The sequence below is a fragment of the Sipha flava genome, unplaced genomic scaffold (genome assembly GCF_003268045.1).
Source record: "Sipha flava isolate LNK unplaced genomic scaffold, YSA_version1 206_pilon_pilon, whole genome shotgun sequence".
NCBI lineage: Eukaryota > Metazoa > Arthropoda > Insecta > Hemiptera > Aphididae > Sipha > Sipha flava.
The window spans coordinates 524,871-551,965 of NW_020272810.1; the positions used below are offsets into that span (position 1 = coordinate 524,871).

Consider the following 27,095-nt stretch of genomic DNA (forward strand, 5'->3'; position numbering starts at 1 on the left):
AGCACGCGTTTTGGATTAACTGAGGATTAGTGGGATTACCTTCCGAGGTCCTGAACGGGACGGAACGAAGCTTTGAACGTGCTTGCGACCTACAACGGGCCTGTGTTGGTTGTCTGAGGATGATCCATCCACGATGGGTCTTTGATTATTAAAGAAACCTCTCAATAGTACACTGCTTTCAAATTTCAATATGTCTCCAATAAATAACACACACACACACACACATTATGATATCTTCCGTTTTTGACACGTGACATTGTATTATATTTCACGGGTAATAACGTGTAGAATGTGGACCGTAATATTATCTAGCTATGTGTATAAGATTTAACAACACACTTCGGCAAATCCTTGAAAAATAAATTTTAAACTCCACAACCCCCGGGAATCTTTTTGTTCGTATAAGAAAAATATGTAGAAAAGAGAAAAGTATTCTAAAGTGTCAAAATTTTATAATTTGTAAAGTCATGATAGCTCATATATTATATATTTGTTTAGTTTAAAACATGATTTCATTCTCAACGACACGTTAAAAGCTATTTAAATTTTAATCAACATTGAGTTGCAAAATCAGGGGTTTGTATTTTTTTCTTCAAAATAACTTTTTATTAAAATCTGTTTTATCTTGTTTAAAACTATATTTTTAACATATTCTGTTATTTCTGTTAAAAACTTATTGTTTTTTTTAAACCGTTTAATTACGTTCCAAATATTTTTGCCGAGTATAAAAATAATATAATAGTTATTATAATATACTATTTTTAAATTGTCTATCAGGCATAAAAATAAATATTAATTTTTACATTATACAATTATAAAACAATATAATATTTTTACTACGTCGCGCATATGTATATATATAAAAAGATACCAATACTCCTACAATATTAATATGTAAATACGCCATTATATAATAGATTATAAAAATATTCTTTAATCTTCACAACAGAATATAATATATATTGGGTAAGATTTATAAACTGTTGAAGCAAAATTTGTAAATAATAAAAAAAGAAGGGTTAATTAATTAATATTATATTTAAACGTTAAACAATAAATAATAAAATTTAAATAACTATACTAACTTTTTGAATAATTATTGTTAACCATTTATTTGATATTAGATCAATTTTCGAACATATTTTCTAAAAAATAAAATTGCACTCTGGATCAATATAAAAAAAAACTATTGATTTCTATTCATAATGTTCATACGTTTTTATTTTTAAGTTGAATCAGAATTATGATAATGGATAAAAAGTGATATAATTGGTACATCGTTAAATGTAAAAAAAAAATGAATTATAATTCCCGAGGTATTTCTGTGTTCAAAATAAATAAAATCGGCTGTAAATTAAAAACTGTAATATGAAAGCAGGGCATAAATTCTAATTACAACACTTACAATAATTAATGTTTGACTTAAAAATGCTTTTATTACTTTAATGTGTTGTTATTTCGGAGGAGTATATTATTCAACATAGCATAAAATATAATGTTGAATGCAAAAAGTATTAAGTCTATGTTTTGATAAAGTGCACTAAAAGAACCACTACACATATAAACGACTCGAGTGAGTTGAAATATGATGTTTAATAGTTGAATGTCCATTTTGGATACATATTTTTTTTACTGTTAAAAGTCCTAATCCCCAACGAATCGTTGTCGCATAAACCCGTTATATTATTGTATAATTTTACGAAAGTTCCGTATACACATTGATTCCCTAGGGGAAGTGCAGGGACAAAAGCGTTTTTACTACCGGAGCGAAATACCTTGTCCCCCATCTGGGTGTACGCAAATCCCTAGGGAGCCGCAGGGATAACTTATCGTATATATAATGTCACTTTTCCCCTTCACATCCACGTGTTTGTTTTGCTTCCATCTTAAAACATTCGAATAACAAACATTAAGGTTCCCTGAAAAAGACAGAGCCAGACATCCCTTTCTGTTCAACTTACCTATCTCAAGTCAACAGTCCCCGTCGCCTGTCGTCCTATCGAACGCGATTTTTTTTTTTTGTAATACTGTGTGCAATTGCACACGCACGTGTACTACAATAGGATGCCGTATGAAATAGACATCGTAAACGAAATCGATTTATTGTATAAAATTCGTCTTATATATCTTATATTCATATAAATGTTTTCGTTAAAAATGTAAGAAATATAGTTATATTCGAATAATATAGTGTACACGTGTATATATTACATTATTCGATATTCGAACTCCTGTTCTCTGCGCGACGCAAAGCATCATCAAGCTAATAATAGGAAAATATTTCTACCTTTAAATCGTAGTTCAGATTTTTAGGACCAGGAATAGGAAAAAACTCTCGTACGTAGTAATTAATTCTTAGGACGAAATTGATTATTATAGTTGGCCGCCGTGACTCGTTTTCGGTGAAAAATCCTTTAAACCCTCGGAAACTCTGCGTGTAAGTCTTCTTTCATTCTTTACGCTTGGAATTGCGCCGAGTCCGTGTGCTCGGAAACAGTATCCTCGCGGCACGAGGTGCAGAAACGTAAGGGGAAAGGTCGAGGGGTCGGAAAAAACGTGTCGAAAGTAATTTCGAAAAACGGAGGGGGCGAACCATATATTCTATCCTGGCTAGTGTGCGGGGGAAATAGCTCGGCAAATGGGTTGCACTGTACACGGTGAGGGACGGACGGTGTCTGAGTCAGAGCGAACTAATCAGCCGGTTATACTCTTGCGCTGGAGGGGACAAATCGCCTGGACCATTTCCGGGGGCGTCGCACCGCACCGCGTGTACACGTGTACGTTCCGTGTACGGTTCTTCTGACCGGCAGACCCGGAGTGTGTGATTGATGCGTCTAACGAAAGCAAGACGTTTTTATTTCCGAAAAGTCTCCACCTGACGGCGTGCAAGAACTATACAAAAACGAGAACAATTCAGTATATACGTATATTATAGATGTATATTTACGTCTAGGAATACGGGTTTCTAGTAAGCAAATGGCCCATTAACCGGAAATAAAAATAGTAACGCACTTTCCGGTTTTTATCGCTTTGGGTTTTATGCATGTGTATGTGTGTGTGTGTGTGTGTGTGTGTGTGTGTGTGTGTGTTTGTGTTTACAAATGGAAACTCGTGTCTGAGGTACCGATTAAATAATCTTCTATCTAAATGCGTTTTACAAGAGACTGATGGCGGTCGCACGACGTTAATGGGGCTCGTATGAAAAGCTTTAATAGTAACGTATAACGGCTAAACTTACATAGTATATACATGTTGGTAGTTCGTCCAAACTTGAGGGAAAAATACAAGTTTTAATCATAAATGTAGAACTGTGAATCGGTGGAGTTTCTAGTAACCTTTGCGAAACACATCAAAAACTCAACTAAGTGATCTCCAGAATCTTACACAGCACTTACTGTTTTGATGTTCCTTTGGTTAAAAATCATAATGTTTTCGTTGACACTGTTAGCAGCTTACATGTTACACGTGCGCTTTTAAAACCTCTCTCTTTTTTTTTTTTTTTTTTTTTTAATATTCGCTGTAATAGTAGATACCCTTCACTTACACAATGACAATAGAATCCTGGATCAAACATAAGAATAATAACAAATGATTTACTTTGTAACAGTACGGATCACGTGAAACGTGAATTGTTTTACTTGCACGGTCGGTTGAAACTATATACGTCTTGTTTAGCTGTTTTATAATCACTCGTTTGACAGGCACTTAATTATTTCAGTAATACTTTAACAGGGTATAGGATCGAATCAAGGAAAATTAGTGTCACGTAGGGGTCGGATGTCTTCGTCAGGCGAAACAACGATGAATAATTAATGAAATTGGCATCGTGCAATGCAATATATGTTTTTCGTAAAACTGCTGCAAATTCACATTTGAACTCGTACATTGACCTTAATCGGTGTTTAATTTTCAGTCGTATATATAAGAAACAATTTATTCCACAGGATGGCGGGGGAATATCAAGGAAACTATTGCAAAAGGATGGTGGAATTTAAACACCGAACGGACCGACTCGGACGTGGCTGCAGACTCGGGCGAACAACGGCCAAGAACTCCGGACGAAGAGGTAAATCAATGGCCTAAAAGGACTTGCGCGAATAGACTTATACACTAAATATATTTGTCCCTAGGGACTCTTTTACAACCTTTTGCACCGAAAATCTATACCAATAACTGCCGTGTTCGTTCGTAATACTAGACTTTTCAATTATATTTGACCTAGGAATGTCCAATAGATATGGGCAGAGTTAGTAATTTATTGGCCCAATAGACAATGAAATTCAAAATTATTCATAGTTTATATTTATTAAAAAGACTTTATTCATTGAAAAGTCTAAAAAAAACATTGGTTAACAACCTAATTATTATTAGAATCTTACTAAGAAAGTAATCAAATTAAATAAAGAATATATTTAATTAATTTTAAACAATTATTTGTGTGATCACCAATCAATTATCACCAAATGAGAAAATACATAACATATAATGGGTTCTGGTTGATATTTTGAGAGGCAATCATTTTGCAAATTTATCAATGGCTTTCTGAATAATTGTGAAAACCCGATAAAAAATTATAAAAAAACCAAAAAATTTACTGTATAGCAGTTTTCAAAAAAAAACTAGTTTAATTATTCCTCACTTTTCTTCCTCGCAGACTTTAAATTTCAATAAAACTATATTACCGTTCTCTAAAAATCGGTAAAATATTCTTAAGATTTTTTTGAGCTATTTATTATAATTTTTAGCTAAATTAAATTATGATAATTTCTTAGCTTTATTTTCTCGAAAATATTAATAAAATAATTTTAGTTGGACAAAAAGCAATAAAAATATAATTCTAAGTTCTTTATACCCATCAATTACAGATTAATGAAAATAAATGAACTTATATCCAAAAAATAATTTTACGACCGTTTAAATATGTAATTTTGACGAAATAAAATATTTCCACATATTACCTTTAAATTATATTAATAATTTAGTTGTTCTCCTCCAATAAATATTAATTTCTGCAGCTCTTAACATATACTGAGTATTTATTGCCTTTTATAAAAATATTTCACTGTTTTAAACAATTATAATAAAATTTGTGTTATTTATAGGCACTAGAAATGTTCGATTTTCCCAGAATTTAGATTCCTTTTTTTTTTTTAAAGTTATAACATTAAAAGTTCAATATACCTAATTAAGAATTTTGGTTACATGAATCATAATTAAAAATATAAACTAATCCACCCGACCTCTTTCACTCAAAATATTTTTTTCGAAAATAATGGTACAATTCAATCATAAAATACTAATAAAGCAATATTATTCACTCATCTCTGTATTTTACACGACCTATGAATTTTGCCATTTTCAGAAGTATATGTAAAACGTTTTAGATAAAAATAAACTGCCGTTAAATATTCAAAATTGTGTTCTAATTGAAACGTTTTTAAAAATTCTTGTCTAATATGCAGAATACGTTGTAGATCTTATAATGTGGTCTAGTAATACTTCATGAGACAAAATATAACATAAATTGAGGTGTATAAAAATTAAAAAACAATTAAATTACAAAATTAATTTTTTAGATACTATTAGTGCTGCCGCGGAAGCAATGCGAAAGCAGATCCCGCGGCGTCGTCGGTTAAAACGGAAAAAAAAAAGATACTATTAGTATAGTTTAAAACTGACTGCCGAGTATAATTTTATTCATAGTATGTTAAAACGAAGAAGCCGAATTGTATGCAATTTTTCAAAAAAACATTTGAAATAATTCATTCCAGCATTTCACAATATTGCAAATAGTTTACTGAAATGTTATATTTAAAATCAAATTACTGAAAAATATTGTTCTGTAACATATTGACATTTTGCCATACACTTGACCATGTATTTGTACTTTGCGTTTGAATATCGTGACTAACAATTCCGTATACCTACCAAACGCGTGTGACGCGAAAGCACCTAAATCAATATGATAAAAGTTATACTGTGGTCTAGGCCGTACCTTAGCCGTACCTAGGTATGTCAATTTTAATAAGCCTAGGGTATTAAACGTGGTAGATTAATTGTATTTTATGTCTGCAAAGTGTAAGGTTAATGAACCCTTAGCTCACGTTATATTGTAATTAGATTTTGGTCTTATAACTCGTAAACAATGTTAAAAATCAAACTGCTAACATATTGTACGTTTAAACGAAAACTATTACGTTGCATCCGAACAATAATAAAGTTTTCATACGAAATTTCATTAATTTGCTAGTCTGGATTTCTATCAAAGCGAATAATGTATTTTTTGTGTTTGTTTTTATTAATTTCGTAATAGTTATAAATTTAGTTATTATTTTCTATATTTTCTATAGGTTACCATAACCCAAGTAGGTATACGTGTGGACCGGCGTCTACCGCCGTTACAAATACCGTTACAACGAATAAATATAATCATCGTTGCTAATAATTTATTCATACAATTTTGCACTTACTCGGATATATTTTAAACATCGTATAGGTTAAAAATTGTGAACAAATTTAATCCAAGTTGTTACAATCTTTTTTTTTTTTTACATGCTTTGCATGTGATTCGATTTTTTAAAATTAAACAATATAACAATTTATAGCAAAAGCTGAATCACCTGACCTCTTGCGGTAGATATTTTACTATTTTAGATTAGAGCAATTACTATTTTGACGTAAATAGCAAACTCAGTTTGGAAAATGACAATATTTTACTCGTACTTCGTATAACATTCGGCTGATATTTGTTTATACAATATTAATTTAATTGGAGCATTTACAACTATTGGTAATTATTAAAACCTAAATATTAAATAAAATAAAATATTTCTTCTAGATAAGTAACCAAAAAGTGAAAAAATGTATACATTAGGTAAAAAGTTCAAAACTGTTTCAATTCTTAAACATATGATTTTCGAAAAATCCTTTCTTAGTGCATCTATATTTGGTAATAAGAACATTTTCTCAAAATCTCAAAAGAATCGATATGATCATCTTGGCAGCATGATTGTGTATTTGTGTATAATAATTTTTTATGTACATATACAAAAATAGATGTTATATGTTTATAGAAATTACAATGTTTGTTAATAGGCACTTAACCAAGTGAATAGTTAGTGTTAATTGAATGTTCAGGAAACATTTACGAGAAACATATTTTTTAAATTCAATTCTTAACATATTTTTATTCTTAAAGTATTACATTTTGTTAATAGTAAATATAAGACAATTTAGTTAGTCCAATTTTTTACTTTACACCGAGTACCGAATCTAATCGTTTTAAACTTTCAATTTTACCTACCTAGTTGGCGCCTTGTTGGTATTTGAAAAAACATTGATAATAAAGTGAATACTGTATTAATATTGCAAAAATGTGTACTTTTTTTCAAACATTAAAATAATAAACTTGAAGAAAAACTGGAAAAACATTGTAACTTCACATCAAAAGAAAACGCGAGAATTGGTTGATGAGTCATTAATATTTGTTTCATTATTCGGGTGGACTATGTATAATCTAGTAAATAAAATTAATAGTAAAGTTTGTTATGCAAAGGATTTTCGATTAGAATACGGCCCTATGATTTAAGTGCAATAATAATCTAGAGCTGAAAAAAAATAGTAAAAAAATATTAAATTGCGTGCCGGTAATTTAAGGCTTATGCATTATTATTTCATGTACATGAGCCTACTCACGAATGAAAACGACGTAACATTTTCGCCCCCTTAAAATCCTATCGCGATAATAATTTAAGCACCTATATACGGTTTCGCGTGTCTTTTGGTAATTCCGTCTGGGGACGATTGTGTAAGGAGGGGGTGAAAAAACTTCCTATGAACGAACCGAAGAAAATGAGTTTTTCACGGAGAAATGAAAACCCCCCGTCGGCGCGACAAATAATCGAATTCCATGTGGTGGGCACTAAACGTATCGGAAAATTATATCTAACGTGGTTAAAGCCGAGAATCGATTCAATCAAATTTGAATTTTTATCTTTTTTCTTTGGTCATACCGTTGGCGTATTCAAACCAGTAAAAACCAAAATCTTCAAATATTATCAAAACTTGTAAGACTATAAATATAAATAGATGCTCAAAATAATCATCAGTAAGCGCTTGTTTCACCTCAAGTTTCGAACACTGATCCGTTTGTACTATTTTCGTATTTTATATGTTCTAATTATATAAACATTTATGCAATTTAAAGTTCTAATACGAAATATTACATAATCCGTTACAGTTTTAGCCATTATATTTACTGGGCGGCGTGCACATGGTCACAAATTACTTTCTCGCCTTTTTTTTATTATCATAATTATGATTATTATTATTATTATTACTACTATACAATAAAACGTATCTGCCTCAATCACTACCTAAATCTATGAATATTATACTCTTTTGACGTATAAAACATATGCATACGTTTAAAATGTAAGCAACTTGATAACAAGAGTTAAAAATCGATCCGCAATTTTAGCGTTCTCTTCATTTTAGATCGGATTGCGAAAACGCAAAATGCATTTCGATGTCAAGCGGCACACTGAATATGTGTGCGTGTACAGAAAACTATACGACTCCCAGCGGTGGTGACACGTCGATCGTCTTACTGATCCAGAGAAAACAGTTTTCTTTCCTCAGGAATTGATTAATACTCGCAGTCGTACAAGGAATTCCCATGAGTGTGATACATAACTAATAGAACAAAAACGCACAAAGATATATCCGTACATAAATTCGTATATGTATGAGTATTTATTATTATATGTGTGTGTGTGTGTGTGTGTGTGTGTGTGTGTGTTTGTATGTGTACAAGTACAATTAACCGTAGCATGGGGAAATAACGTTTGTAGGCAAAACCGAGCAAACGTCCCGCCAACCGTATACATGTATATTCCTATACGCACTACACAACTACGCAGGGCACTGGATCAATACGAGGCCCAAAAGTTCACGGAGCGACCTCCAACTAGCGCACTCTAAAGCTTTTTGTATAACAGTGTTACGTGTAGGTATTACAACGGTGTGAATATCGTGCATTTTATTTATTTTATTTTATTTCTTTTCGTCGAACAAATTAATAATTACTAAAACTCGCACTGTATGTACGAACTCGATCCATTTATTCTATTTTGTTTTTCGATTTCAATGAGAGGATCGTACGCGCCCAGGGCACTGGTATGTTAAACGAGTCGAAATAACGCGGCGCTAGGTGTAGGTATCGCAGGCAGATACGTTGACGCGAGAAAACGATTATTCCCGAATCAGGTACTCGTGTCGTGGCCCGATAATAATATTGGTCCCGATGATTATATTATATCGAGTTTATATTGGTTACGGCCTGCAAAATTAATGGAAAACCACCGTACTTTGTAAAGAACGTCGTAACGTTATTATAACGAAAAGGAACACTTGGATAAATATTTATATTTAGATAGAAAGTTTTGTTTATGAAAAGCACTTGCCTTTCGTACCGAAATTAGTGCATTTTCACTCTAAAAAAGGTAATATAAATTAAATAATACAGTGATAGTATTATTATTATTATTATTATTATTATTATTATTATTATTACCCTCATACCTGATAGAAAATCATAAATCCGTAAGTTTCATTCATATTTTTAATTTTAGTTTTCGGTTGAAAACTATTTCCCCGAATCCTTAAATTATATTTTGATATATATATATTTTTTTACTATAAGATATACGCAAAAAATTATAATAGGAAAAAGTTCAATACACAGAAATATAAAGATAATTAACACAATGTAAGTACTTATTTTAATTGAAATTAATTAAAATATTCTTTTTTGGCAGCTTTTTGTAAAAGCATACACTTTCCAATTCGTTATATTACCCTATGGTGTTTTCAATATTGAAAATTTTTATTATTAAATAATTTTCTTACTCTACTCATAATCGAAAATAAATTGAAATTCAAAATTTATATTCTTATAAGTATTCGTATAACGAGTGCTAAACAATGATTAATTATAATTTCATAACCATAAAATGGTAAAAATATTAATTGGAAATAACTAATTTCGATCAATCCTGTGTTAATAAAAATAATAAAATCTATTTTACTTTTAAAACTCCAATAACTAAATACGTGTTCATTCGGTTTTTAAATATAATTTCATCTAAAAGATAATTTATTTAATAATAGTTAAAATGTTTCGTTTTTTTTTTTTTTTTTTTTTAATGAATCTTTCAATATAAAATGTATATACAAATTAAAAGAAAAATGTATTTAAAAACAAAACCCAATCTCGTAGTATACTAAGTTTATTGTAAGTTTAGTGTACCAAGTGTACTACCAGTTTACCTGTAATAAGTATGACTAATTTTTAACAAAATTATTACATGTAAAACAATTATAAAAACTTCCAAATTGATTATAACAATCCTATGCATTATTTAATTTTACGATGTTCGAGAGTAAAACCAAAGAGTAAGATACTCGACCTTATGCCTGGTTGATCGGATAATTTACTGATAATAACTGGCAAGCGATAAATCGTAACTATTTTCATGTTTTCAGTTTTACCCTTATAACGAAAGCAAATTACAAAATTTCATAAATTATAAACTACACCGTTTCAATTTCCGATTTTATGAGATAAAATATGCATTTTTTAGTAAATATGTACTATCTACCTTACCTTAAGTTTTATTACAGTAAATGGCATGTTTGTTACTAATATAATATTACGTTTTTTATTTGGTTAGTTAATTTATATTTTCTATTAAATGTTGACATATTAATCATTCAATTTAAATTTAAGAATTGTTATGAGTTATACTGATATAAATGTAATCTTAGGTTGATAGATATATCTTAAGTTAAATTACTTTAACATAAATTCGATTTTGATATTATTTATCTATCATATAAAAACGTATTAAGATTAATCACTTCGACACAAGATTAATTTTGAACTAGTTATTTTAATTAATATATAGAAGCCATAGCGATGAATTTTTATTTAACACATTGAGTTTAATTTTCAATTAACTAAATATCTACTTGAATGTATTTATTCAAATAGTTTAAAAAGAAAAAAACAACCACACTAACAACGTCAATAAGACCGTTTACTTAACAACCATTGGATCTAAAAAGCATTTTGGGTTAAATCAGAGCTTTTATGGTTGTTAGCCGTAAAGCGAAACCATTTCCGAGGGCAAATACAAACGTATAAGAGGAAATACTATAGAAGTCAAAAACATTATTCCAACATTTATGAGGCTTGTATCTACACTGATTTTACCATTTTTCGTTTGTTTGTAAACCTAAAAAAATATTCAAGGGTTACAAAAATGGATTTCTTGAATTCAGATAACAGGAATATAGAAATAATAAAATTATTTACTTTTATTTTTCAAAATATCTTTAGTTTAGTATTTTAATTAATGTGAATATATGTTTATAATTTTCTTAGGATTTTTTTAACTTGCAATTAGTTGCACATGACTTACGAAACAATCCTAATGAGAAGCATAAGAGACTCAGTGTTACAATTTATTACCCGGCTTTTAGAGAAAAATTATTTTGGCATTAATTCCATTTACTTATTTGGCGTTTAATACTCCCAGATGGATATAGTTATTTAGATTTAAACCTATAATATTCGTTCATTGTTTATTTCGACATTGTAAGGACATTTCAAATAACTATAATAATATAACTATTTAATTGTTATAAATTATTAATCTTTATATTTTAATTTGTGCAATATTGATATTCTTATATTTCAATTCATATTCAATTGTAATTTTATAACACTTATACTTTAATCGTATTAATAACTTATTTGCATATCTTTATACATACTTTCGACTTGAGTAACTGAAAACCATAAAATGTCATCAGGGACTTATCTATTTACATTATGTTCAAATATGCATTTAACAAATTACACATATCACATATATTACAAAATTAAATATATTTCATAAAATCAATTAAAATTATTAACAATTCATAAAAAACACGTTCTTCACATATATAAAACAAAGAAGTTCGTTCAACATGTTTTTATGGTCTATATAAAAACCAATGTTGACTTTTGTTCTCGCTATGGCATTTAAAGTAGATCAAGTCAGCCTTTCTACTCGTAACACCAGCACCCTTGTTCACTTGAAGCGTTTTGTTGGGACATGCACCGAAAAAATGAAAATAAAATAAAAGAATAGAAAAAAGGAATAGAAAAAAATAAAAAATGAGTCACTCGCCCTTCATGTGTTTGCTGTCATTGTATCCCTCGAGGCTACACTTGCCCTTTTTTTCAAACTGCGCTGCCGTTATAGGTTTGGTCGATCAGCTATACTATATTTTCTAGAGATGATGATGGAGCGTGTTAAGTTTGAAAACGTAATTTTCGAAAAATTTCAAATAAAAATTGACAATCGAGATAAGAAGAACTGCGTTGTGCTTGCGGAAAACGATTCTTGATTGAATCGTTTAGTAGAAAATCAGCGTATTCGCTTGCTCGTGTGCGTCCGTGTATATATATGTGTGTATGTGTGTATGTGTGTATTGCGTGTGTGTGTGTTTGTGTACATAATAGGCGTATACGCCCGACGGGTTTATTTTTATTTTTTTGTCTTCGAAAAGGGTCCCCGCCACTCGTAACCGTAACGCCGTTATTTTATGTCGCTGCAGGGACACGATGAGGCGATGTTGTTCGCCTTCGTAGACGTGACGTGTTTCCATTTACATAGCTAATGACCCTTGGGGCTGGACCGAAACCCGTGGCGGCGTCCGCGGTGCTGGGCCAAGTCCCTGCAATGAATCGCGTGGATATGGCGAGCGAGCTCGGGTGGTGAATTAACCCGCGGCGACGAACCGTGTGCAATGTATCATTATTATATTTGAACGTATACATAATATATTGTCATTAGTCAGCGAACGGTCGATGATTTAACTTGGTTGTCGTCAACAATGATTATACGTACTGCATCGGTTATTATGCAACGGTATAATTTGAATGGGGTGCAAAAAATTTTAAAATATATTGAATTGTCCGGGATCGTTCCGTCCGACAACCGAAATACTCACAGAGGTTTCCAAACTGACCATTAGTACAATCATTTTTTTTTTTTTTTTAAAAAGTATGTAATTCTACCCGTACCATCATGAGTCGTTGCTAGATTAGTTTTTATCGACTATCGTTTAATGCTCTACGGGGACGACGAGGGGTTAACAAATTTTCTACTCCGTTTCACTGTAAACCCATAGTTGTACGTTTTATAGGTACTTACATTTTAATTATTCTGTTTCGATATAAAAGACATTGACAAAAAGTAATATAAGTATACACGCTGAATATATAAAACATATAAGACATCGAATACCAGTACTTGATTATTTTTAATTCGAATAATAAATTAGTAATAATTTTTAATGTATCAAAAAACCTGGTACACAAAATGTGCAGCACGTAATAGGTACAACACATAGTGATAAGATAAGGGGATCCATTAATTGTATTTAATATTTTAGATTTACAACCAATGTAATTGTAATTATGTTAAATTAGATACCATGTTTTTCCACCTTTAAATTAACATATATTATTCAATTATAAATGTAATTGTATTTAAAGAAATGCATTATTCGTAACTTGAGTATTTTCTGCTTATACATTATATTAAAATTAATATTAATTCAAAGGATTAAATACAGCAACTGTGTATGATATGAATGATATATCCACCCACTAAATTTTGTCTGAATAGTAAGTATGCATATTTATTTATTTATTTATTTAATAATACCATACAGGATTATTTAATAATACTATACAGGACAGCCGGCCCAGAAATTATAGTAACATTTGATACTTGCAGAATAAAAACAGTTTAAAAGACTAAGAAAATGTAAAATATATATAATATGTTGTAAGAGATAAATAATATTAGTTGTACAATATAAGACATTAGACGTTAAGGTATAATATAAAAAAAAAAAATGAAAAGGTTCGTGGATCTATAGCTTATATTAAAGAGTGAAAGAAGGGTCGATATTGGCGACGCGCATAAGACGGATGATTGGAGAGTTAAGGTAGTAGTTTGTAGTAGATAATGCTGTATAGAAAGGGACAAATGAGCGCACGGAGACATTAAAAGAAACACGGGATAGTAAATCGGGGCTGTTAAATTTGGAAGATAGTAGGTTGTAAAGGAATGATATGTTAGTTGAGTGCCGACAATCAGTGACACTTTCTATGGATAAAAGGCAATGGATTGGTGTATAGTCGTAAGGAGGATAGTGGATATTGAGTTTATTGGCAACAAGACGAAGGAATTTTCTTTGGACCCTTTCAATCATACTATGAGCAGAAGCAGTGGACAGGTCCCAAAGTACAGAACTATATTCAAGAACAGGACAAACAAGAAAACATTAAGGATATTCAGAGAATAGATGAGTTTAAATTTTGTTGAAACACGATTTATGAAGCCCAGCAGTTTGAGATCTTTACAACAAATTTGTTGTGTATGCTTATTTCGACTTAAATTTCGAGTGTGAATAAGTCCCAAGTCATTCAATGAGGTATAAGAAATAAATGAATAAATACCATAAGTATTTATTTTATATATGTGATCTATTATAGATAAATTTTATCTATTTTTATTTTTCAATGCTTTTCCATATAAAATCCTACAAAAGACGTGTAAGACGTGAAAAACATCAAAAAATCTGCATGCCAACGTTATATTAAATACATAAAAATCGCGTATTCTTGAAAAGTTTTTTTGTCGATCTTTTATATAACTATTGAATACTTGGTACAATTTTATACATTGTAAATGCTTTAAATCCTTTCCGAAACCCTTCTTTTAGAAAGAAAGAAAATACATTTTTCATTATTTTCTGTTTTATATATTGATGAGAAGTATAATTTATTTTTAATTTGTTACATTATTACTTATCTTCATATTTTATTTTCATTTTTCATACTCAACTAATATCATACTTGCTGTTTTCAATGTACTCAAAAAATTATTCTCACTGTTCCAATTCAATTATTTTTATATGTGTATAAACTAAAAAGTTTAATTTATTCATATACTATAAAAAGCTATAAAAAGTATAACATTTAAAAAAGAAAAAAGTTCTAAAAACAGAATAATTTATTGAAAGTTGGACGAGTATTTATTGTTTCAACTTACTTTTACATCAAACGAATGTCATTTTTACTAAAATACTAAACAACACAAATGAATAATATTTTGGTTTTATTATTAATAAGACATAATATTAAATGCGATTTTTAACGTTAAGAACTCACTTCTTCAGTTCAGAGGAGCGGAGGAAGCTACCCTGAAAATGTTTATGCGCGTCTCTACCAATTTAAACTTAAAAAATCTAATAAAAAAATAATAACTGATTTAATATTCTACTTTATGCATAGATATATAAAGTAATTCTGTAAGGTAATATGAAATAAAAATCAGTGTTGCCTTTGAATAAAGTAAAAAAAATAAAAAAGCTCATTATCATATTTTTTTGCCTTTAAATGTTGCATAATCATACTGACTATTTAAATTCAATAAAAACGTTTTTACAAATCATTCACATGCGTTACTAAATAAAATGAGTATAAATATTTAAAATAATTGTTACATTAAAATTACAAATACCAATACAAAAGATGTAGATAAAATAGAAAATCCATTTTTGATATCAATATTGATAATATGATGTCAATTAATAGTACGAAATAATTCCAATAACAAAACTATAATATTTGTTATCACTTTGAAAATATTTTATAGCTTCTAAAAAATAATTACAGTCGTAATACACAAAAATGTATACATATGTTTAAATTATAAAAAAAAAATCCCTGACAAAACATTCTAATGGAAAACTTATTGAAGAAATATATAAAACAATAACGTTATCGAAGATTGAAGAATAGTTATACAAAAATCTACCAGGTAAATACATTACAATACAACTTTTTCGAATACATTACTGTCAATCTTTAACAATCTATTTCGTATCGAAATTGGTGTTTATAAAATAAAGAATTTCCTATCCACCATATCTTTCGAACTAAATAAATGAAATATGTCGATACTCTACCACGTTGAAAAAACTCACCAACCTTGCAGTTATTCACTTAAGATTCTGAGCGAAGCGAGGAATGTATTGGTTTTTAGATACTTTTTATTGGTAATCAAACTTTTAAATAATAAATCTACAACAAAAGTTTCGCGTTACAACTATTTAGATAAATAATTAAGCATTGATAGTGCTATAGAAAAAATCATAATTTTACTGCACATTTAAACCATACTCAGACTCGTTATTATTTTTCCCTGAACATGTCTGTTAATATTTTGGACTTTGGCAGAAGCTAACTAGAAAAAAACAACGTCATTCATAATAATACTTGTATAGCTATGTATACATTTTGCACTTAAAAGTTACAAAACATCATGTTCCGCTAATGTTCGGATGTTGCCTTGAGGCTACAGTACTATATTACAACATTATATATAATAATATAATTATTTTCTAAACATTTTAATTAATTTATGAAGTAAAACACCGAACCTTTAGTTTCAGTTTTATACGATTAAAGTGCAAAAACAAAAATTACAACTGCATAAGTAAAAGAAACGCAACATTAATGTTTTAATAGAATACAAAAAATTGGTTTACATTCTGCCCTATACACTGTGTTTACATAATATTATTTTGCTATAATTACTGTACATTTTTTTTTAAATTGTAAAAGCCTCGGTTAGTTCCAATTTTTTTCAGTTTTATAAAATAGTAGTATATGCTTAATATTCAGATTTATGATTATTTTAGTAATTTCATCATACAACTTAAATACCTACAGACCTTTCGAACTACCACCGACCGTATTTTTATTTATCTTAGTCGCAGCACGATACAGTATAGAACGGGAATATTATAATATTTCCTTTTTATTTATATTTTTAATGAACATTTGAAAAGCCAGCCAGCAGGACGTCTATACCTTCCGCCCCTGTAGGAATAGTCACACGTCGGTTCTTTTATCTTTTTTTTTTACCTCCTGCTCGTTATTACATCCGGTTGTTTTATGCATCCACGTCTATACATATATAAAACAATATTTACCACAGCATTTTCACCCTTGTTATATACCCAGTTTATATTATTACTTTCGCTTTGACGGGCCCACGCGACAAAACGAGCACACAGCTTGATGCGTACAAATCCTGTTTGCGAATTCAATCGCTTAGTTAGTTCTTTTAAACTGAAAAATTATAAATGATAATTCAAATGCGTAGCAGACAGTGCAGTAGAATATTTCCTTAAGGAAAACGAGAAAAATACTAATCATAATCGAATCACAACCTAAATGGCTATAAGTATTGAATATGAATGAATTAATATTACGAGAAAGTAACAGAATTCAGACAATATTTTATGCGTTAAAAATCACCTACGGTCAGATACTCAAATTTAACAAGCTTCCAATGAATACATTCAAAGGAATACATGTTATCTTATCATCTATATTTAAAATAAATATACAAATTAAAACCATCGAGTAATAGTGTTTCTATAACGTGAAGCTAAAAAATAAGTAAATAATAACATTCATCAAACGATTGGAGGTCTTCACGTTTTAACGTTGACCGTTAATATCTATAAGTTACGTATCGCGTCGCTACGACCGCATTACACGTTCCCGTATGCAACATTAACCCAATAGCGGATATAATTGATCAAAACCTCGTCGCATAACGATCAATTTATTGTTTAATGGTTAGACGTTAAAACCAACTGAAAATAATGATTTCAATTATTTCAACCATAATTGAACTTCAAAACATTTGATGTTCGCGTAACGGATTTGTGTTTAGAAACGCATTGGATTACCGACGAGCAGATATCGATTCGCGCTGCGCTCGTTATGTTTTCAATACCCAGACCGCGGTACAACAGCGATATAACAACTGGTTTACACGTATAATGATCTTAAATTCTTTGAAAGCGCTCGTGAAACGTCGCCACTGCGACGGCTTGCAGTATCATTGTAGAGCGCTTATGATCGCGACGGTTATTAAAATCTGTACAACATTATTATTGTGATTACGTTTCGGGCGCCGACAGAAACAGCGTAAGATACGATCATACAACACCCACGTGTTTCCGTCCGACCGTCAACTGTACAATATAATGTGCGGCAAACCGAGTGCTGGTCCGTTGTTCGACCGTCCCGTTATTGTAATTGTTACGGTGATAATAATTGTCAGGCTCGCGCTTTGTCTGCCTGCGGACACGACACGGAACCGTACAAACATTACAAACATAATAAACACGTGATAATAACGTATACGTGGCACACGAAGTCGTTTTTGTATTGTGTCTTCCTGGCCGTTCGTTGCCGCGGAATGTCCATTGCAATTGATCACTTAAAACACAAATGGAACGTACATCTGTACACATGTTCGGCCAACGTTACGATATCTTCAGTACGCTAAACGAACGACGATTTCAATACCGTAACAGAAGTAGGAGCGAATCGTCGCCGTGACGTCCACATCGGATCCGGAGGACCGCAGACCATGTCCAAGTACGTCGCGTACAGCCTTTGGTCGACTACCCCAACTATTCGTACGATATCCAACGGAACAATAACACTACGCCGCGGTCAGCGCCGGCCCAATTTTGCGGGGCCATATATATTAATTTATCAATAATTGTTTATAGAAATCTATTGTTCATGTTATCATACAGCTAAATGTATACTATAATTATAATTCGAACCGTCGTCGACGATAAACAATTTTACATGTGCGTGCGCGTACAACACTTCAAAGCTATGCGTAATTGGTATCGCCTTAATTTAACAACCCGTTTTCTGAGAGGTTTCACGCGAGTTAGCGGATTTGCGTACCGGGCCTATATTATTTTTATTTTCCAAATAAAATGATATTCGTAATACATAATTTCTGGGGCCCTGTATCGACAGCTTTCGTGATGAAAACAACAATGCAGCGGTCCACCGTTTCACATGACTGCGTATGATTTGGTCGCGTTTCCGGTCCGGACACCCGGAACACCTGTCCGTTTCACGAAGATAACCGTGTCGCACCCAAAACGTTAACCAACAACACTTAAAACCGTTCTCTTGGCGCATTCGTCGACTTGTGCGCGATAGGAACTTACATAGCACTAGTGCTCTGCACGGTCCGTTATTTAAAGGACCAGACAAGACTTCAAATTTTACCAGGGAACCGAAGTCGGACCGGACCACACTTAAACGTTAATCAAAGACCAAAATTGGACCGAGTATAGAACATAACGTAACGTAACATAACATAACATAACAATAATGTAACGCTTAGTACGGAGTCTACGCCTAACGAAAACAAAAACTATGAAAACTATGTCCACACGTTACCCCGTGTGACGTGGTAATAAATATCGTGTGTGTACACATAAGTGTAGGTGCAGCGTACAATACGCGCGTGTCAGTAGTGCGTTTATAAATACGCAATGGGAAACGACGACACGTGTGCACCGAGCGGGCTTATAATGCTGCCGTTGCAACGCGTGTGTACATGAGTAGGTATGCAATAATAGCGTAGTAGTTGTAGTAGTGGTGGCGGTAGTCGTGGTGATTGGGGTTGGTGGTGTAGTGGTAGTAGTGTCGCGGTGTACACAAAGGGACCGTGGGGTGAAACAATAATCATTATTGTTGTAGTGTAACTTCAACCCCGACCACCGACCGCGTATAAAACGACCCCTTCGTCAGGGGATCATCTTCCTTCATCCCGTTATTTTGACGCCACCGTTCCCACCGTGTGATGAATATTTATTTTTTTTTAAAACATATCTCTCCTCCCCCCTCCCTCATATACATACGAACCCGCACGTCCTGCACGCGTTCCTTAACCCACGCGGTTATTACGTCGTTCCGCCGAAGTGATGGTTTCGCGACTGTAGAAACGCGCGCGCACCTGGTATGCTTTACACGCCCCGCCACCGCCCCGTCGACTCGAAAACGCATTACGTTTCGTGTATTATACATCTTCTTATTTTTTTTATTTCTATTTTTTTTTTTATTCTGCTCTCCGTGAACACGAAGATGGCAACTAGACAAGATGGCTACGTCGACGATGATAATAATACGCGCGAACGTCAGCGCGGTAACCTTAAACCGACCGTTATGCGAATACGGCATACATGCGCCCATCTAACCGTACACGTTGTCGTCTCCGATAAGTATCAAAAGTCGTTTTCATTTTTTTTCTTTTTGCCAGCACGGTTTACATTATTCACCGTTCCCGTTATCAATCCTTTGCAACGCGATCGGTGCGAAACGAAAAACATACTTTTCAAAATTGTCCACCGAACGGTCAGTAACCATTAGCGTATAAGTATGTATTGCTGGTCAACAATTCCCGTCCCGTGTTATAATAATCGACCCGGTGTGCGAACAAGGACCTCCCGAAAACCAAATGAAATCGTTTTGTATATTAAACGATTGCGTAAACGTATAAAATGTTCCGTTTTTGTACTGCTGCAACGTCGTTAACCCGTTCACAATCTTACGTACCCGATGAATTTATTAATTCATTTTCGACGTCTAAACCGCCATTAAAGCCGCCACCAACGATCATGTTTTGTTGTAATCATGTTTTTGACGATCGATACACGTCTACATGCAATACAGTGTCTCGTATCTGCTCCAGCTGGTAGTCAGGTACGTCCATCTTTCGACGTGTGATCGAACGGAAACATATTTATTTGCATGTAAGAAAGGAAACATATTCTCTGAAATTCCTCGCATCTCCCTACGATCCATTGAGTCTAATCCAAACTGATACGTTGCATTGTATACCTTTTTCAAGCCTTAGACCTTGGTAATAACTGCAGACTGCCCGCGCATGCGAACCGTCCGCATTCGCATTATCCTCCTTTACGATGTTGTCGTATCTCAGCAAGTACCCGTGACGTTTTTCGCATTCCGCCCTAGACTCGAAACAGAATGAGTGTATATCAATCGTTATACCTTACCGACCAACGGGGTGAATTTAAACGTCCGCAACAAGCCAATAAAAACTCTTTCGATCCAACTGTTTTTGCACGAACATTTACAGTGTTTCGCAATTATTCATTTAAACACATATTTCTACGCAAAGATTTTCTCTCGTACCAGTAGGTACTCAAATGTTGAAGACTATTTCATTTCATTTTTTGACGCATGACATGATTTAAGGTAATTTTAAATCGTTTTCAGTGATTAAAAGAAGAAATCTCGATGGACGTGATGCGCGTTACCGAATATATCGAACCATAAATTGATAAGGATGTCGACGACCCTAATAGCGGTAGGTACAGTGGAATCGGTCGAATGTAAATATTTCAAATTTTCCAACGCGTTGTATTCAGTTAAAATTTGATTAAATTTTCGGATCCGTTTGACTCGTTTAAATCGACGAGAGTCCGCATTGTTCAAAAGCATTTGAAATACATTGATTGGTACGTGGTACATGACCCGTTCAGCAACATGCGTGGTCGTGTGCGTCGGAAACGATATTATGCGCGTGTACCTGACAAACTGCTAACTGCAAAGGAGAAACCGCAGCGCAAAGCCAGGCCATCGCGACACGTGCAGCAGTCAGACCGGGTAGGTACGTCGGCTCGTCGTCCCCGCCGCAAAGTTATAATTATTCAGTTTCCCTGTCACGATACTGCGGCGGTAATGCACCAGAACTCAATTGACCGGTAATAACGCAACAGCCATTGCGAAATCATTGTCCAAGCGACGGTGTGTATGATATTAATAACGATAACATGATAACGTATCGTCCATCATCGTTAGCTGCTTACCATAACAAAAACCGTACGCATATAATTCTCCAACGTGACACGTGTCTAATTGCGAGTACACGCGCTGCACGCGCGCCCCTAAACATCCGCCGCCGCAAAAGGGGTCCGACAGATGGCCGATTGTTGGCATTTGGGTATTTGCTTTTCGGCGTAATTCGTACGCACCGCGAGTATACCGCGACGATACGTACCGATGTAATGTATCGCTATCTCGTATTCGACAAAACAATGGGTGTAATAAACAAAACGAATAAAAGAATCCCGGTGTTTACCGTCAAAAACGATCTGAACTCTGGTTTGAATACATCGTAAAGACAATACATTACATTCGTTAATAGGTTAATAGTAAACTGGATAAACATTAAAATATTTTTAGTTTAGCGTACAACATTTTTGTACCTTCTGGAAAACTGCCATTTTCCCGAACATGGGACAGTGTTACCAACGACGACGGTATAGAATATAGTAATTTGTGTGTCAAGGACATCCGTAGGTTTTTCGAGACCTAGGACAAAAAATCGTTTTCAGCTTTTAATAATCGAAAAATCATTACAACGGATACAAATTATAGATCATCAACATTACTTTAATCAGCACAATGGGACCGTAGGTAGAACTTCAAAATAAACGTTCAATATTTTGAAACTATCGAGGAAATTGAAAAATTACCTATCCACCATAATTCTCCGGTACAATGTTTTCAAACGAAAGAATTACTTTGTAGATGTTTTAGTGTATTTTTACCGCCCGAGAGTAAAATAATCAATACATTATACAGTATAATGCGAGTATAATTTATACTCGCTTCGTTTAGAATTCATAAATTGCGTGTACGTTCGGCGACGTTAAGCATAACTCAAATTTTATTCAACTCCACCGCGTACAAATATATTATAATCCTATACCTTACGTGTACTAATGTAATTATACTACACGCACGTTCATAGATAAATGAATACAAATATTTATAATACAAAATTGTAGAAATAAGTAATTTTCTTTGCCCGCTTAGATCAATAAAGTCAAACAGAAAATGAAAAGAAATAGAAAAAAAAAAACGAGAATAAATTGCAATACAGAATTATAGCCGTACACCGTTTTTCAATTGAGTTGTATCATATCGTATATTTTTATGTGTCTACTTCTCAAAGCCATAATTTTTCACTTCAGATCACTTCGTGTACGTTTTAAAATCATTCGAACACAAGTACATGCGGGCGCGCAGGCGCACACACTAACAAAAACAAAAGTAACAACAACAAAACGCGCGTCGTATTTCCATGTTATCGGGGGATTCTCTGAGATCCCTATACACTGCTTGCATACTGTACAACCCATACTCACTAATTGACGAGTCCAACTATTCGTTTAATTGGATCAGAAGGGTGGATACGAGGAACAGAAAAACAAATTGGACAAACAATAACGCTCCAGTGAGTAAACAAAATTGTCGAACCAAAACAAATAGAAGCATAGGGTCCGCAGTTTTTAACGAGCTGAAAACTTTTCGTCATTTTTCACGTTTTCAAGTGCATAAAGCAACGGTTTATAACGTAAAACGGGTGTAGTAATATCCGTGTACATTATTATAAATAATTTTTCAAGACTATATTATAATGTATAGACCAGTGTTTCTTAACCTTTTTCGAACGAAGTCAACCACCAATAATTTTGTATTGTTTTACTACCCACGATCTCCTAAAATACCATAAATACTAATTATATTATTTAAAACCAATCATTATATATTTTTTTGTTTATGTATAAGCGCCCAAAAGTTAAGTTACACTAAGTAAGCGGAGTATCACGAAATACAATGTATAGGTATAAAACTTTATCATTTAATAATTATACAATATTTAAATTAATTGACAAATGAGATAAAATAACTATTATATTATTAAAAAATACATAGAAATTTATACTTTTAAAAACTAAATATGAAATAAGCACAGTACGTAATGTTAAAAATGTTCATATTGTCTTTGCGGGCCAGACAACATACAAAATTTATATGATATTTAATGAAATTTCCTAAATTTTATATTTAATGCGCACCGTATAAAAAAGACGTGTGGGTCGGATGCGACTTATTGAGCTTTTGGTAAAATGTTTAATGCATAACAAAAATGTTGAACACAAATCAGAAAATACTAGCGATAAAAGTAATTTACCCGCTTCAAAGTTTAATAGAAAAGTACTTTTAATTTTTATTAATAGCAATAATTTATCTAATTATTTTTTTAATAATCAAACAATAAAGAAAATAGGGTCTTTGAAATATTATACAGTTTATATAAAATATTGAAAAAAAAAAAAAAATACCCCAAGTTAAAATATTACAAATTATTATAGTTAAATAAATTTATTGTTATTTTCTTATCAAAAAAACGTGAAATTTGAGAGCGATGACTAAAACTGACAAACGAGAGCCTAAATTTTAAAAACCACAATTAAAATACATTTGTAACAATAACTGGCACATAACAATGGTATTGCTCGTGATAAGTGTTATAAAACCAACAATTATTCATACACGAATTGTATTATTAATATTATGTATGAAATTTATTCGAACTACATTGTTATGATCGTTGATTGCTAAACACCGACGGAATTATAGTATAACATCAGTAAGAGAATGTTTCAAAAGATGTAGGTATGCTGGCACAAAATTTTTTTTAAATTATGTATTTATTTATACACATATTTTCTATGCATACATTTTCTACAAATTTATCGCAATTTACCAAGTTTGTGATAGAATTTTCAGCAAAATTTCAAACGCATGTACAAACAAGAATGTTGGTGACCTCGTTTCAAACGGAACCCTGGGTAGAATTATTGTAACATATAATTCGACCACAGCGTTTGCGTGTCGGCCTATGTGCCGAGGGCAACTTATTGATTTTCACCTGGCTGCCAGGGACCTTACTGACTGCGCCACTCGGCGTACAAAAATAACACCGTTCAGCGCTGTGTGTTTGTTTTTTGAACCACACAATTTCGCACTTTAAAATATAACCGCCAATTTTTACGCACACCCGAACCAACACCGTGCTCAGTCCGATCGATTCGATTTGAAAACGTGTCTGATTGTACGCACCTACAATGGTAGAACATTCTGATTATAAAATATAACTAAACAGCTCACAGTCAGTTGTATATGTAAATTATGCAGCCGTTTGGGTTGAATGCTAAGTAAAATTTAATACATTAAAAACCGACAAAATACTCTTTTAAAAAATAAAATGTTATGTTTGGTTTTCTCTGCAAAATAAAAGTTAAAATAGTCATTATAAGTGAATAATTAAGAAACAAATTCTATAGTTAAAGCTTTGAAACTTATTAAATTGTTTTTAGTTTCCATCATATATTCAATATTTCAATTGATTTTAAAATTAAAATAACCTTTGAAATGATAATACGCTATTAATCATATTAAATTACTTTTTAACTACGATTATTAAAATGTATACTTATTTTTAATTTTTTTTTTTTTTAAAGTTACACTTCAACGTTCTTATTATATAGATTTAGGTATTATACAATATTAATATCCCATATACATCAAAACATTAATTTATAATGCATTTCAACTTCGCTTCACTATATTTTTCTTATTCTATCACAAACTATTGATGCTAAAAATACCAGTAGGTAGCTAAAAACTTTTAAAGGTACTCTGAATTCATAAATATTTAGTTAAAATAAGCCACAATAGAAATAGTGTGTACGGTTCTATTTAGTTCAACGTAATATTTATAACATGTCCAAAATATTAAAGGAAATACTATATAATTATCTATAAATTAATATCAAACTTCAATAATAATTTCATATATTTTTGAAAATAAGCACAACTTTTTATTAATACCTATTTAAAGTTTAAACAAATAATAAAATAAAATTACTTTGATTTTAGTTAGATTTTTCGCCGTTACTAATCATATCTAAATGAAACATATATGTATATGTTTAGTAAACGGAGGTATACAAATGTTTGCTGAAGAGCAACATGTCATGTTTTTCCTACTTCAATGGAGAACTGTACATTTAAAAACAACAATAAATCATTGAAAACATATTCCTTTATATATTATTTACCTTAACGGTTGGTTTATTAGTTTGAATTTATTTAATTTAATTGAAAATGAACGCGAAAAAAAATAATGAAAATTTATTATCTGTATTAAATATATCATAGTCAAAAATAACAATTTATATTAACTTTTATATACTTTAATACAATAATGAATATGGTGCGATTAAAAAACTGACAACGTGACAAATCTTAATAACTTAAACTATAAACCATTTGTATAATAAAAATCACTATCATTTAATTCAATGACTATAAAAACTGATTTTTATCATATAAAATAAAAATATTCTATATTTCAATTTTAGATTATAAAATCTTAATTATGATGTATTATTACATGATCACTTAAAATATGAACTCAACTTATGAAAATCTACGTTGAACCGGAATGTGGTCGGCAAAGCTTAAACACTTTATTTTAGGATTTTAATGAATCCCTGTTAGAAGTTTCATGGCTAGGGTTATCATTGTTTAATTTATGTATCAAAAACAAAAAACCGATTATACGAGTAATTTTACTCGTACACCATACACATATGAAATGACTAAATTATTTTATTGCCTATATGTACTAAATCAATTATGAGTCATATTTAATATGATTAATATTATTATTAGAGTAATGCACAATTCATTCTCACCTATCATTTGGGAATAGATGATTTATGACATCACGTCTACCTGAACCTGTATACTTTATAGTGTTTGTAATCAAAATTAATGGAATTTATTTTGGGGAACGGACTCTTTGTTTGACGAAGGCACTTTTTGTTTGCTACCGTGGGATGCACCACCACGTGTCTTCTATTAGACTGCTGTGGTGGAAAACCGACCCTGGGGAGTTTTATGATTAAACGAAAACATTCAAAAGAAAAAATAACAGTGGCTAGAAAATTAAACTTAATTTACTCTTCAACCGTATCGAAAAAGAAAAACAGAATAAATCCAAATCCAAATCATACGCACAATAAAATACTAATGTAATAACATTCAAATTAGTCCAAAATGTTAACGCAGTTACTTTACAATATAAATAATTCATTCTACATTATATGATCACCTTATAAAAAGACTAGTAATCAATATTTTACTAATATTATTAAAATTTTAACGGTTTTTTTTAAATTTATTA

The 27,095-nt window shown here is 31.7% G+C and overlaps 1 protein-coding gene across 1 annotated transcript in view; it reads left to right on the forward strand.

The window, feature by feature from the left end:
- The window catches only part of LOC112682533 (vesicular acetylcholine transporter), a 67,266-nt gene that overhangs the window by 22,442 nt on the left and 17,729 nt on the right, over positions 1 to 27,095 (forward strand). The window contains exon 2 of the mRNA XM_025553162.1: positions 3,945 to 4,066. The gene's annotated coding sequence lies outside the window, so the exon portion shown is untranslated. The remainder of the gene's footprint in view (positions 1 to 3,944; positions 4,067 to 27,095) is intronic.